The sequence below is a fragment of the Lineus longissimus genome, chromosome 4 (genome assembly GCF_910592395.1).
Source record: "Lineus longissimus chromosome 4, tnLinLong1.2, whole genome shotgun sequence".
Taxonomy (NCBI): Eukaryota; Metazoa; Nemertea; class Pilidiophora; order Heteronemertea; family Lineidae; genus Lineus; species Lineus longissimus.
The window spans coordinates 20,275,029-20,287,978 of NC_088311.1; the positions used below are offsets into that span (position 1 = coordinate 20,275,029).

At 42.0% G+C, this 12,950-nt stretch overlaps 1 protein-coding gene across 2 annotated transcripts in view; it reads left to right on the forward strand.

The window, feature by feature from the left end:
* The first annotated feature begins 553 nt into the window (after positions 1–553).
* Positions 554–12,950, forward strand: part of LOC135486593 (serine/threonine-protein kinase PLK1-like) — a 104,068-nt gene continuing 91,671 nt past the window's right edge. Inside the window, exon 1 of one of the 2 annotated variants that reach the window (XM_064769520.1) lies at positions 554–653. The gene's annotated coding sequence lies outside the window, so the exon portion shown is untranslated. The remainder of the gene's footprint in view (positions 654–12,950) is intronic. The other variant, XM_064769523.1, reaches the window with a different exon arrangement.

Here is a 12,950-nt window from a genome sequence, read left to right on the forward strand (position 1 = left end):
AAGTAGGCCTATATCCCTGGCCCTCCCGAGCAACCCATAGGTCACCCTAATCATTTTTCTTAGTGGGGGAGGGACAAAGCTAAGGGACAAGGCAAAACTACTGTGTCCGGAATGCAAGGTATTAGCGCACGTAGGCCTACCAAAGGCTATTTAAAGGGAGACCCTAGGCAAGACCCAGGTGTGCCAGAATAAGTCACTACGTATTTTTGCTCCTTACGTTCCTCTCGTGAGTGAGGCCTAGCCAAATACATGGTGTCTTTAAAGAAAGCCCGTTCCCACATTGGCCTAATTTCCATCATCATCAAAATCACGGTTAAATCGGGGCAAATCTTGATAAATCTACCCCTACGATGCAGTTTTCGTGGGGGTCAATAGGGCTCAACCGTCAATGAAAAATAAACGTAATGGTTTGTCACTGCACATCCTGAAAGATCGCTCTTGCACGCACGCTTCAAGTCCCATGCAAACACAGGTTTCCCGCCAACAGTAGAATATCTCATAATGACGTCACCTCCGACCAGACCATCTGCTGTGCAAACTCGAGCAGACGGCTCACAAGCTTCCTAGAGGATTACACATACATTGTAGAATGTAGAAGTAGACATTAAGGGGAGATTTTCTGTGCATGGACTATAAGTTGTACGATTCGAAAGGTAGGTAAAATATTTAATTTGTTTCCATGCACCCATCGATTTTGCGATGAAATAAACCACTTGATCACAGAACACTTCACAGGCCGCTGGGGCGGTGCCGCGCGTCGCCTCAAAACATGGCCGATGTCACGCGCACCGTCTGACAGCCGGTGCTGTACGTACAGTGACACAGGGCCTGCAATTCTCCCGTGAGAGCCCATTTGAGTACCCCACGAATCAAGGTCCCACGCCATTGTTCTATCAATGTTTAGGGATTCATGGCTAAAGAGACCTTTTATATACCTTAGATTACGTTCGTACATCCTTAGAGTAACCAGACTAAACCACTTCACACCGGTGGCCAACTGCCAGTCGCTACAGCCACCTCCACGCAACTAAATTTGAGCCGACTGCAGCAAATGCGGCTGAGACCACCTGTTTGCCCAACGCAGCAAAGCCGCTTCGTCAACTATGAACGACAACAAATTTTTGGTTGTGATCGAGGTCGGGAGGCTGTAAGGCGCGACGGGCAACATCAATCACAGATAAATCAATGAACCACATGCTCTGTTTGTTCGGCGAATGTCAATTCAATGAACTTCTAGATTGCTTTCTGCAGCCAAGCCTTCAGGGAGTAGACTCCTGGGGGAGTCCGTTTCGTCATCCTGCATCGTCTATTCTCGTGTTATCGTGCTCGAGGACTGCGTCAGTCTAACATTGGAAAAAAGGGCCCCAAATTAAAAGCGACGTTGTTGGAAGTATTGCCTGCCTAAATTAATCTGTCCGCGTCATCAATAAAATGCCTTAATTTGCATTTTTTCTTCTTCTCCATGTGATACCATGATCATCAATACATGTCCTATGATTGACGGCAAATCGATTAGTGGTGGATGAGGACTGGTGAGGTCATTTGAGTACAGCCTGTTGAGTCATTTCTCCGAGCATGTTGAGTCATTAGACTGTCCAATCAGTTCGCTGTACAATCTTCATCAGAAAGAAATTACTACCAACCATCTTTTCATTGGATGTGGAGGAATCTTGCAGCGATGACCAATACATTCCCGCTGAATATGCGATATATATAATGGGGTATTCGAAAAAACTAGATCACTGGACTGCTGGATTTACGGGATTGTGACTCATGGATCACCACCGCCTGGATGGATTGCCAAATTCCCAAATCCCTAACTTTTTCCACCATTTACTTCAAGTGCACACACTGGTCGCGTGGCACTGCCATCATGGATTCCTCAGCCTCACTCTTTACCAGAGAAATCACCGGAATAGGCCGCGCGTGAGCGTCGGGATGAGGAACCAATCGACATATTATACACAAGAATATCATAATATCCCATTTTCAAACGATCCCAATGCAGGCGGCGGTGATCCATGAGTCTCAATCCAGTGAAACCAGCAGTCCCGGCCAGTGATCCAACTTTTTCGAATCCCCATTGCGTGATAAGGTCAACCCTGTACCACCGGCACCGACATTTCCCGAACAGGCTTTCTCCGATTCGAGATAGAGTGTCCGTGCCCTCGAAGTCATCCAACTAACCCACAGAAAATGCTTAGATTATGCATCAAAGTCAAAGTTAGATGGCTCGACGGAAAGTACATACATTTTGTGAGCCGATAAAACAGCAGGGTATTCAAGTGCGTTGCAGATTTGAAGCAACTTTGTAAGCCCGTCAATCAGTAACAGTGAGAACATTGTGGCCTATAGTATCCATCGCTGTGATTCATTGTCAGTCTTGGATTCATTGTCAGTCTTGGATTCGTCATCAGTCAGTAATACATGTAGGGATGACATTTGCAGGAAATCCCGCGTGAACCGTGGTATGCTCTCGGCAAATGTGGTGCTGGTTGTCTAGGATGAGGTTGTTTGCCATGACAAAAGTCTCCTGCTGTGCATGTTGAGTCACCCGGCTCCGTCACCAGCCAAGTCGTACACCAGTTCACCGTTTCATTCTTTCATCCCAGCAATGCATACGCCGTCAGACCAGCTATAGATTATCATCTCGTTATGAGTCAGCGGCCAAACAGAGAAAATTGCTTGGCAACCAACTGTAAAACCGGCCAAAAGAGTCGCGACCACTTTGATACACATGTCTTATTTGTTGTCTTTTGATCCAGTGGATGGCATTCAGGCCCATTTTCTAGACGTCTAGCCCGAGGCACCACTTCATTCAAACAAATTATAAAAGTCTGAGTTTATCGGCAAGATACATATATCAACTAACCTTGAGGTTTGTACAAACATGTCTCGAGTCATTTTGAATTTTCTTCAGACTGAAACTTGAGCCGTTTTAACAAATTCAAAGTGCGCCAGACAGGGTGATGTTTCTTTCTTTACTTTTGCTTCAACTAGGCCAACCGTGATCAAAAGGACAGAGGGGTCCGTCGGGCTAATGTTATCATTCTCGAGGACAATTGACCCCTGGATATATGAGGTCTATAATCGAATCGATAATTTATTGGATTATAAGCCCCGGGGCAAGTTACCAATAAGGTACATGACACTCAGCTGGATAGATATATATCACCGACTGGGTCATCCGGTTCAAGACCGTTCAACAATGTTGTAGTTTTGAAGCAGTCAGATCAAAAGTAAAAAGTAAATGGGTTGTCCCGTTGAATAAAATGTCCCAATATTCAGCAAATTTGACTCCTTTTGATCACAATATCATATAATAGTAATGAACTGATCACATCATGTCAGTTTTGGATGAACTGCAGATGTGAAATTTATTTGGAAAGTATGAGATCATCACACAGCGGCTTATACGCTGAAGATGGCACTCTATGTACTTTCCTATAATGAAATTTATAAAAAAAAATAGTTTTATGCATGTACATTTTGGTACCGTACATCTCTCTGTTAGTCGGGTGTCTGTTTCGCTTTTCGCTTTTGTGGATTGTAATGTAACCCCAGAGGCAGGAACCGGCCACTAAAAAGCAGTCAATTTAAGAACTACCCATAGCTAGCTCATCAAGTACACTCTCGGATTAAGAAGTAAACTAATGTATGTCGACCTATATATACCTGTGGTGTGATAAGATATTGATGACAATCTCTAACATTCATTCGTGACAAACCGTGGTTAATTAATCTAGAAGAATTACACAAGCTGCCATTTTTAGAATGATTAACTTGATCGATAACATATTGCGATAGCATTTGCCTGCTTCATCTTTGTCGGCATCAAGCTGGATAAGACGTCATGGCTTTTGTCATTATCACTTCCAGTCATCTAAAAGGAACAATTAACATCAATGTGGGAAAATATTTTTCAGTTCCCCGTATTAAGGCTCTCAGTTGAGACATGTAGTAGAGCCGTGGCGTCTCGCAACTGTTACATGTACAATGCAATAGACATGACAGAACAGGTCCTTCGCTCGATATCAGCATAGTATGCATTCCAGTATAAAGTTCATGGCCCTCTATGGCCAGCTTCTAATCGCACAGTCTGTAGGAGCCAACGTCTTATAGGTATAATAGTCACGTACTGTATAGACCATCACTTATTTGCAGTATGGTATTTTGGTTTCTTATTACCGGAATCGACCAATAGCCAGCTAACTCAGATGTTTGTTTTCACTTCGGTGGCGACTTGGAGTCTGCCAATGTCCATCCACTCCAGCCACCCTCCAGATCCATTTCCCCTTCAGTATAAGAACTCTTGGTATCCCCAGCGACTAATCGGTCTAAGTTGTACACTACTTTTCCTCCCTCGGCTCGCCGTTCAACCAAATCGTTTACCCTGATATCAGCAATTGCAGGGAAATGCGTTCCCTGAGTGTATCGTTCTGTTTCTTCGAATCGATGGAGATGTAGATATGTCGTCTCCACTCTCTCTCTACTCCGCCCCCATCCACGTCCTCTCGACCGATATCGGCTACATATGCATCAGAGGTGGATATCTCATTATAGTTTTGAATGAGTTTTCCTCCAAGGTCGTTGCAACATAGCTATTATCACCATTGAAAGGCAATTAAAAATGTGAAAAGTCCGTTAGATTAAAAGGAGATGGAGGTTATGAGCTGAATATTGTGATGAAGGTTATTTATTGCCTTCACAGTAATAATGAAGCTTGTGTTTGGTCGGCGTCAGCAAAATAAAAACTGGGAACCCCAATCAACGAAAGGTCGCTAAAAAAGCTATAAATCGCCGGTTGAAGGACTGGACGGAACTATATATACATCAAGCAGGAAAAGCACCCAACTCTTAGACATAAGGATTTTGAGGTTCTGAAAATCTTTTCAGGTTCGTCAAACCATAAGAAAAATACAGGTAATGCATTCAATAGAGATTTTTCAGCAAAATAAATAAACCTTTTTTAAAACTTAAAAACATAATTTTTTTCATTTCGCTTCACAACGGGGTCGTGCGCCAAATGTGTTGGTCGAACAACTTTTAAAGGTTTTTTAAAACTTCAAAAATCTTTGTTTCTATGATATGATTGCAGATTGCAGCTTGTTATGTTACAATATAGATTGCACTGCTTCTCATCGACCCGCAAGTCGGGGAATCGCCACTAAATTATTCCATGGGTGTCAGGTTCTTTCCCGGCCGGCGCATTCAGTCAGCTCACGTCTTCTCACCCGGCCAACATCCGATGTAGAATACACGGCATCCCCTTTAGCAATGCCTTCACTCAGAACGTATCTTCGAAGTAGACTGCGGTATCTAAACATATCATGTACGCCCACATCGATGTCGAGATTTCCGTGACTACAAATGAAAGCAGTTTATGTCCCAGACCCATTACCATGAGGACTGGAGGTTATAAGAAGAAAATCAAATAACATCAAAGGCAATGATGAGCTTTAAAAGCCCTGTCAATTTGTTGCCATACTATCGTGTGGAGGCGGGTTATTGAAGATAATGGCTTTCGCTGCTCTAGAGGGTTGATTTGAACATAATAATGTACCCCTGAAATTCTTCAGTCGCAATCATTTTTGGCAGTTGGGGCTACCGGTTTGCATACGACGGGCCCGATTTTTAAAAAAGGACCTATGAATTAGAGAGTTAACATCCTAAAAGATCGTAAAAACTGACCACGAAAATCTAATATATACTGTGCTATAGAAGAAAAATGGCTCTTCCTCCGGCAAAACGACCTCCCCTCAAAATATCCTGGCTACGCTCATGCAGAAAAGTCAACCCAGTTCTACCCAAAATTAGTAAAAATGCAGATCCAGAAGTATTAAGGTAGCAGGAAGGGTTGGGCGTTTGTGGTTTCTGAGTCTGAGGGGTTGGTGTCTGTTGACTGTGCTTTAAGAGAGACTAGGCATGGCGCCAGTGTCTCTTAAAGCACAGTCAACAGGCATTTGGTCTCAGTATTTGGGTAAGTACAGAATCAAGGCAGCTCAGAGAGCAATGATTGAACGATGCTGTGGACAAGTCCAAGGATACTGCATCAGTCACGACCAAGTTCTCATCAGAAAGCGTCACCACCAGCATATTCAATGTTCAGTTCCAACATGTACCAGTCCAATGCACGCCTGTCATGGTCAGCAGTGGTCAGCTTAGCGCGATGTGGAACATTCTTTTGAAACTCAAGCGACGGAAGTCTGCTCATTAGCATATCTCGCGCACTGCTCCTTCTTGTCAAACATCGTGAAATCGTAATGGAAAACGTCTGGCTTTGCGCCAGACATTGAGACTAATAAGTGAAGAACAGGTAAAGAACTTCTACTTGCGCGAGACTGCTGTGATAAAATTATCATTGCAGCGACTCCGGTGACGTATACACATATATTTTTTACAATCAAAAATGCCCTCAAAAGACGACATGGAATGATTATTTTATTGATATTTCCTACTATATACCTTCCAATTATCACTTTATACAAATAGATCGGCGTTAGATCGCATGCTTTTCTTTCCTGGTGACACTATTAAGCAAAATAGTTGCAACCCCGTAAATGCGCTATAAGTCCAATAATAAGTGACGGTGACCCGTTATAAATGTTTCGCCAGCTTCGATTTTTTGCCGCTACGCGGCGCTTTGGGCCCTTGCGTCCAGGATTTCTTTTCTGTATGAATATTCGCCTCCGATTGCTAGTACATGGATACGTGATACACGTAGGCCTAGCTGCCTCGGGCTGTAACGATTTGTAGAAGTCGATATTTACGACTAGAGCAGGACACCTGTTTGTATTTGGATGGGGTAACCTACCGGGTAATTGCTCAGTGTAGTGTTTGTCATAGTCATGAAGGCAACAAGTGGAAAATGATTTGGCTAACCTTGCAGAATTGAAATTCCCTTGCTTTTGCTGTTTGTATAGTATGGCTCGGCGTCAAAATACACATGGTTACCTATGCAAGGTGTTAACAGAGTTGTAATGAATGCTAAACAAATGGTCGTAATCAAGTAGATTCATGACGAACTCGGTAACCCAACCACCTAACGATTTTCAACATAAGCGAGCAATCATCGCTTCTTCTTTGAGGCTTCAATCACAGAAGCTTTCGTATCTCTTCCAGCGCAAGTTCTTTCCCAACTGAACGTGCACAAACGTGTACCTTCGTGCCGTGGTTAGTAGGAATACGCAATCCGAGCTTCCTTCCTCTCCGTGTACACAATGTACAACGCATATACATGTACATGTACTTGTACAGATGTTCAGATGTTCCATTGGTCAGCTCTCTTCGCAACCGGTGTAGGCGTAGATAGTGTCTCACTGGAAATAGTGTCATGCCCTATTGTATTCTGACCATGGTATATGGTTCTCTAGAGGTCATGGTCATCAAGAATCTTTGTTCCCCGAACATTCTATCCTAGGACACTTCAAACATCTACACCAGCTTGGTTCGGAATAATGCTGTAACTCAACACTTCAGTGCAGCATTTTCGGATAGATATAAGGCATCGGTACATTGTGAGTTGTGTACTGGAATACTATACAGGGCGTGCAATAAAAATTACAGCTATAGAGGAATCTGAAATGCTGTACACCAAAATGCACACTAGCTTGCCACAGACTGATTCTTGCCTACACAAAACATTTCCTTCCAAACCAGTAATTGCATTCTGTGAAGTAGAGAGCAAATACCGTGCGCTAAATGGGCGGGCGACCTTCGTTTCAGCAATGTGTGCTGGCGAGTGCAGCTCCGATCGGAGTTATTACAACTGCGAAGTGCGAAGTGTTTATAACCATTGAGGCTTTATGTCTGCCCGTCACGTGACTTATATTTGGATAGACCTGAAGCGCCTCATCCTTGAATATCAGAGTCATTCTTATGCTCCTCCCCTCGCACACGGTCATTAGTGCCATTTTCCGTCTAAATTGGTCGTACATGTATAGGCCTATATATGCGCAAACGAGCGATTTAAATTGTTGCCAATCGGCGATTTTAATCGATGGTCTGTTTGACAAAACGATCTCTTATCTGTTGGTGAAACGGGTAATCGCTGGATTTGATATTGATCGCAGGTCGATGCGATCGCCGATTTTTATCGCAGGCACCTGCGATGACCACCGCAAGCGAGCGATTTTTGTCACATGCGATTATGATGGCAGCGAGTCGCGGCGATTTAAAATCGATCGTTTGCGGGGTGCTCTACAAACCAGGACACCCAGCAGCAATATAACAGAAACACTTCGACTGTACATTGCACGTTTCGTATGTTTTAGGATATTCCATGGATAGCAAAGAACATCAGACATGAGCCAGGCATAAAAGATATGTAGGTCAAACTATCACAACAGAAGATATAGGCCTACCGAACAGTTGCACAACACCTTGTGATTTTTTTGTGATTTATTTACCTTTGATGTACCGCAAACTTAACCCCTTCCGTCTATGAACGAGTTTCTTTGATGCAAAGATAGTCAAATCTCCGAGGCAGATCTTGCACTTGTATATAAATTGCAGCATTGCCGTTGTGTATAGACAGATTTAAAAATACTATAAATACCAAGTTTCAGCAAACTTCTTATTAAGTGCACTACGGCATTGTGCATAACTGCAATACTAGATTCCTGGACCACCAGTTATCACGATATGGTGTACCCATTTTCAGATACGCTTTTGACACTTGATTTCATCATACGGCCCTGTAGATCGCGTATCTAAATTAGGGAGTTTTCGCAAATCCCCGAAACGCCAACGTGAACGCCTATCCCATTGTTCGATCTATTGTTAACTATGTCGAACAATGGTATAGGCGTTCGCGTTGACGTATCGGGGGCTTTGCGAAAACTCCCTTCTCCTCCCGACGAACTTAAATTTCTTTCTGCATTGCTCATCACACTAATTACGTTAACTGCATTCTGCTTGGCATTGCATACATGTTCATTGTGTACATGTACATAGCGTAAAAGCATGCTTGATCTGTATTTGTTATAAATGATTATTTCTTGGTGATATTTAGAATTAGATATTCTGATTGCCTTCTTCCGATACTTTGAACGTTCTCAGCTCTTGCAGATTCTAAGGAATTTCCAATTTCAATTACAATGTGTGTTTTTTGATGGAAAATATAAACGTTGCTATTGAAGTTGAATCGTTACATTTTACTTACAAATTGCAATATGATATTGATCGAATAGTTGTCTGGATACATTTCATTGTATTCAGGCTAACAAAGCTCCTTTATGACCCCTTTGTCACACAGATAACCTTGAGAACTAAAAATTTGCCGAATATTTTTTTGATACAATTACTGTCGCGTATACTGATACTTACCGCCGGCTCAAGAGCTCCCTTCGTCCTTTGTGATCATTTGGTAAAGCCATTGCAGCTCTTTGTTGTTGAGAAATTGAGAACTGCTGATGTTATAGGCGCTGCTCTACAATACATGTAGAAGCAAAAGTTGGGAACTTGTTATCAACCCCTTCGTGGAGATTATCTCTCCCCAGTCGGTAGGCCGTAGTGGACATAAATGTCAATTTATGTTCTAGAATATAATTTGACCGATAGGAGAACAGGAATTATTTTCTAGACCGTTAATCGACTATTAATAACTGACCAGGAATAATGGTCTAGAACATACATCAACCAGTTAGAGTAGTGGAATTCTGTTCTTGACCATTAATCGACCAATCACTGGCCAGGATTAATGATCTAGAACATAAATCAGCCAATCCCAGTTCAGGAATTCTGATCTAGACCGTTAATCGACCAATCATTGATTTCGTACGTCCTTACTCCGTTAGTGGTAAAGAATGGTCAAGTGATAGACCTGATATGCTGGGAGTTAGCATTACCCGCTGACATGCTGCAGCTGCATTTTGGCTAGATTCGTAGACTTGGCGACTTCGTTCCTCCGGCAGAAACTTCAATCGTCGATTGTTTCAAATGTTTGGAAACCCATATATCTATCAATTACGCTCAGGGTTTATGAAAGAAATGTGCATGTGTTTGGATACATCAAGGATTCTGTAATCGATCCGTCCTAGGATGATATCCTTGTTGGTGTTTGTTTGAATGAGAAAGGAAATACCGCCAAAAAGAAAGGACGACAAAAAAGGACGACACTATCTACATACATGTACATGTAGGTTGTCAAAAATGTATAAGGTTCTATATTTTGTGGATGCAATTAGCCTGGGGACGATACCGGTACGTGTATTCAGTCTACGTGCATTCAACTTGATTTTGAACACCACTAGCGGGAGCGTGATGTCAGCTTTATCTTATCAACTGTCAATTATCTTGTTCTGTCATTTATTCCATGTAAGTGGTGGGGGTAAACGAGTCTTCTTTCGTAGATATATGGCTTGTCTATCCTGCCAGGGAATAGAATATTTCCTCTTGGTCTCTCGGTTGACACCCTCGCCTAGGCTCTGGTCATTACCTCACAAGCTATTCTTCTTCTTTTTCATCATCAGCTTTCGCTCAGCGGGCCCTCGGAAGAGAAACTCCTCCTCCTATAGGCGGGATAAGTTGGCCTAGTCACTAGTGACGAGTCAATCTCAAGTAAATAATTGTGTCTACTCTTGGGCGTGGTCTTTTGCTTGCCTTCGCAGAGCCATCAGGTTCAAGGGTCATCGTCTTTATGTACGTCTCATTTGAAGGATGAGGCTAATTTATAGCGAGTTGGCTTGCTGAAGGACACAACGGTGAAAGACAGCGAGAGGCAAGAATGAGGCATAAGGCGAGATTTTATGACTATAGTCCATTTTACGAAATAATGTCACTCAGATTTTTTAGGATATGACATTATACAAAAAAATGAAGCATTGGACAAAAATGTGTATTCATCTGAGACTTCAAAGACCAAATCATCGAAAAAGTACTTGTTTGTTGGAATCAAACAACTTGACATCACCTGCAATGAGCCATTAACAGTAAAAATACTGACAAATTTTCACATTCATTTTAATTTTTTTCCCCATACAATGCGATATTTTCGTGAAATAGACTATGATATATCAGTAGTTAAAGAAAGGCCACAAATGGTTTAAAAGCAGGTCTGAATAGTAGCACATCATAATATATTTACATTGTACGTTGAGAGATAAAACAAACGTTAAAGGATCGTATCTTGAAATTTCTGTTTCAATTTCTTTGAATTTTTTTCACAGGTTTATATTTTCGCTAATCCGAGTTTTTTGGCCACGAAATCCGCGAAAATAAAGCGCCCACGAAAAACTGTCAGTTAACAGTATATTTGCATGGGTGTGATAACAATGAATTTGGACCGTAGATGCTTTGTTTTTGAACACGTGATATCAAGCAAAGGTCTTCTGCAGCCAGATTTAGGCTTCGCATTAGTCGCATCAATCCTGGATTGTGCTGTACAAAATCTGAGACGAAATGGATCCACTTTCAACTATTTGCCGGATTTTGGCCGGGCGCCAATCTGCCAGTTGAGTAAAAAGAAGGGAAGGTGTATGGAAAAGGTAGAAGCATGCGATTATACTGGATCAAGGATGTTCCAGAGGAAGGTAGGTCCCTATCCGTCAATTTCGCTAATTGAAAAATCAAGTCTATGTATAAGGCTACATTTACACCTGCATCATGATTCTGCCAGGCTGTGTTGAAAGAAAATTAAATGAGATGACGGCCAGCCCGCCCAAGACCGATGAATACGATGCGGAACGGGTTACTGCTAGTTAACACACCTTTCCCCAATATGGTAGTCGCTCAAAAGCTGAAACTGAAGTACATTCCGCGGCGATGAATGCTTGAGTTAGGCGAAAATGCTTGTTCTATGTAATCTGCGACGTGATTGGTTGTTTGACTTAGGCTTACTATGGGGAGCCATTTCTGTAAAAATCTCAATTTGGCCATAGCGTGAGTTAGGCACTTTATATGTTAGTGGTGTGACTACATGTTATGGTAAAGGGCCAGGCGGCGGGTTTACTGACACAAATTAGGCTAATATTTTACTTTATCATAGAAAGGTACTAGTATCTAGGTCCTACCCAATTTTTAAGTCATGTTTCAGAGATTTAAAACAATAAAATTGTTGTAAACCCCAGACGATCACAAAATTTATTTACCTCAAAGAGTTCCTGTCACGATTCCGACAAAAGAACATCATCAGCGTGATGATTGTAATGTTATGTAACAAATACTACGGACTGTTCGGCGTCAGATGGGGATCTTGGTTGATGGTCTGATTGAGATTTACCGATACAGCACATGCTAAATGGTGATGCTTCATGTATTCATGGGATAAGAATAAAGTTGAGCCTTTGTATGGTGTCCTCGAAACTGCTCAGATTTATTAAAGGCAACGTTTTCCCGCCTTAGGTTTTTACCAGGCCATACAAAAATCCCCATTTCTGTTAGCGTATTCGCTATAGGTTTTTAATCACCGGGTATGTTATTCTACTAATACGTTGTAGGCAAACTCGATTCAATGGTACCATCACCGGTTGCACGTTTCTGTGATTCCAAAAGTCACGTTCATTAAGTATTTAAGTTGGTTTCATCCTGAACGCAATTACATTGTTATCTACTCAAGAAACCCTAGGGCAATTAAAAATTCAATGGCAGTCTATAGCCTTACCAAGAAAGATGCAAGTTTTAGGCTTAAATACCAGTGCCAAATTCCACCGCTATCAGCAAACAAGGAATCGATCGCTTGCATCTATAAGCAATTTTTGTTGTTCACGGGGTTTCACACTTCTAAAAGACTTCAAGATTTGTCATTGTTTGATTTTACTCAATGTAGATATGGCCATGTCGAAATTCCAAGGTCAGAAAGATGTTTGTTTTCCCAGTACGTCTCTCAAACCTTTGAAGTAAAAATAGCAGAAATTGTTTCATTATTGTGTTTGTATCAGCCCATTAGGGGGAGCTCCAAAACGCGGCTGTCAATCACCCATTATGAATTTAGCGTTGCCTTTGAGAATGAC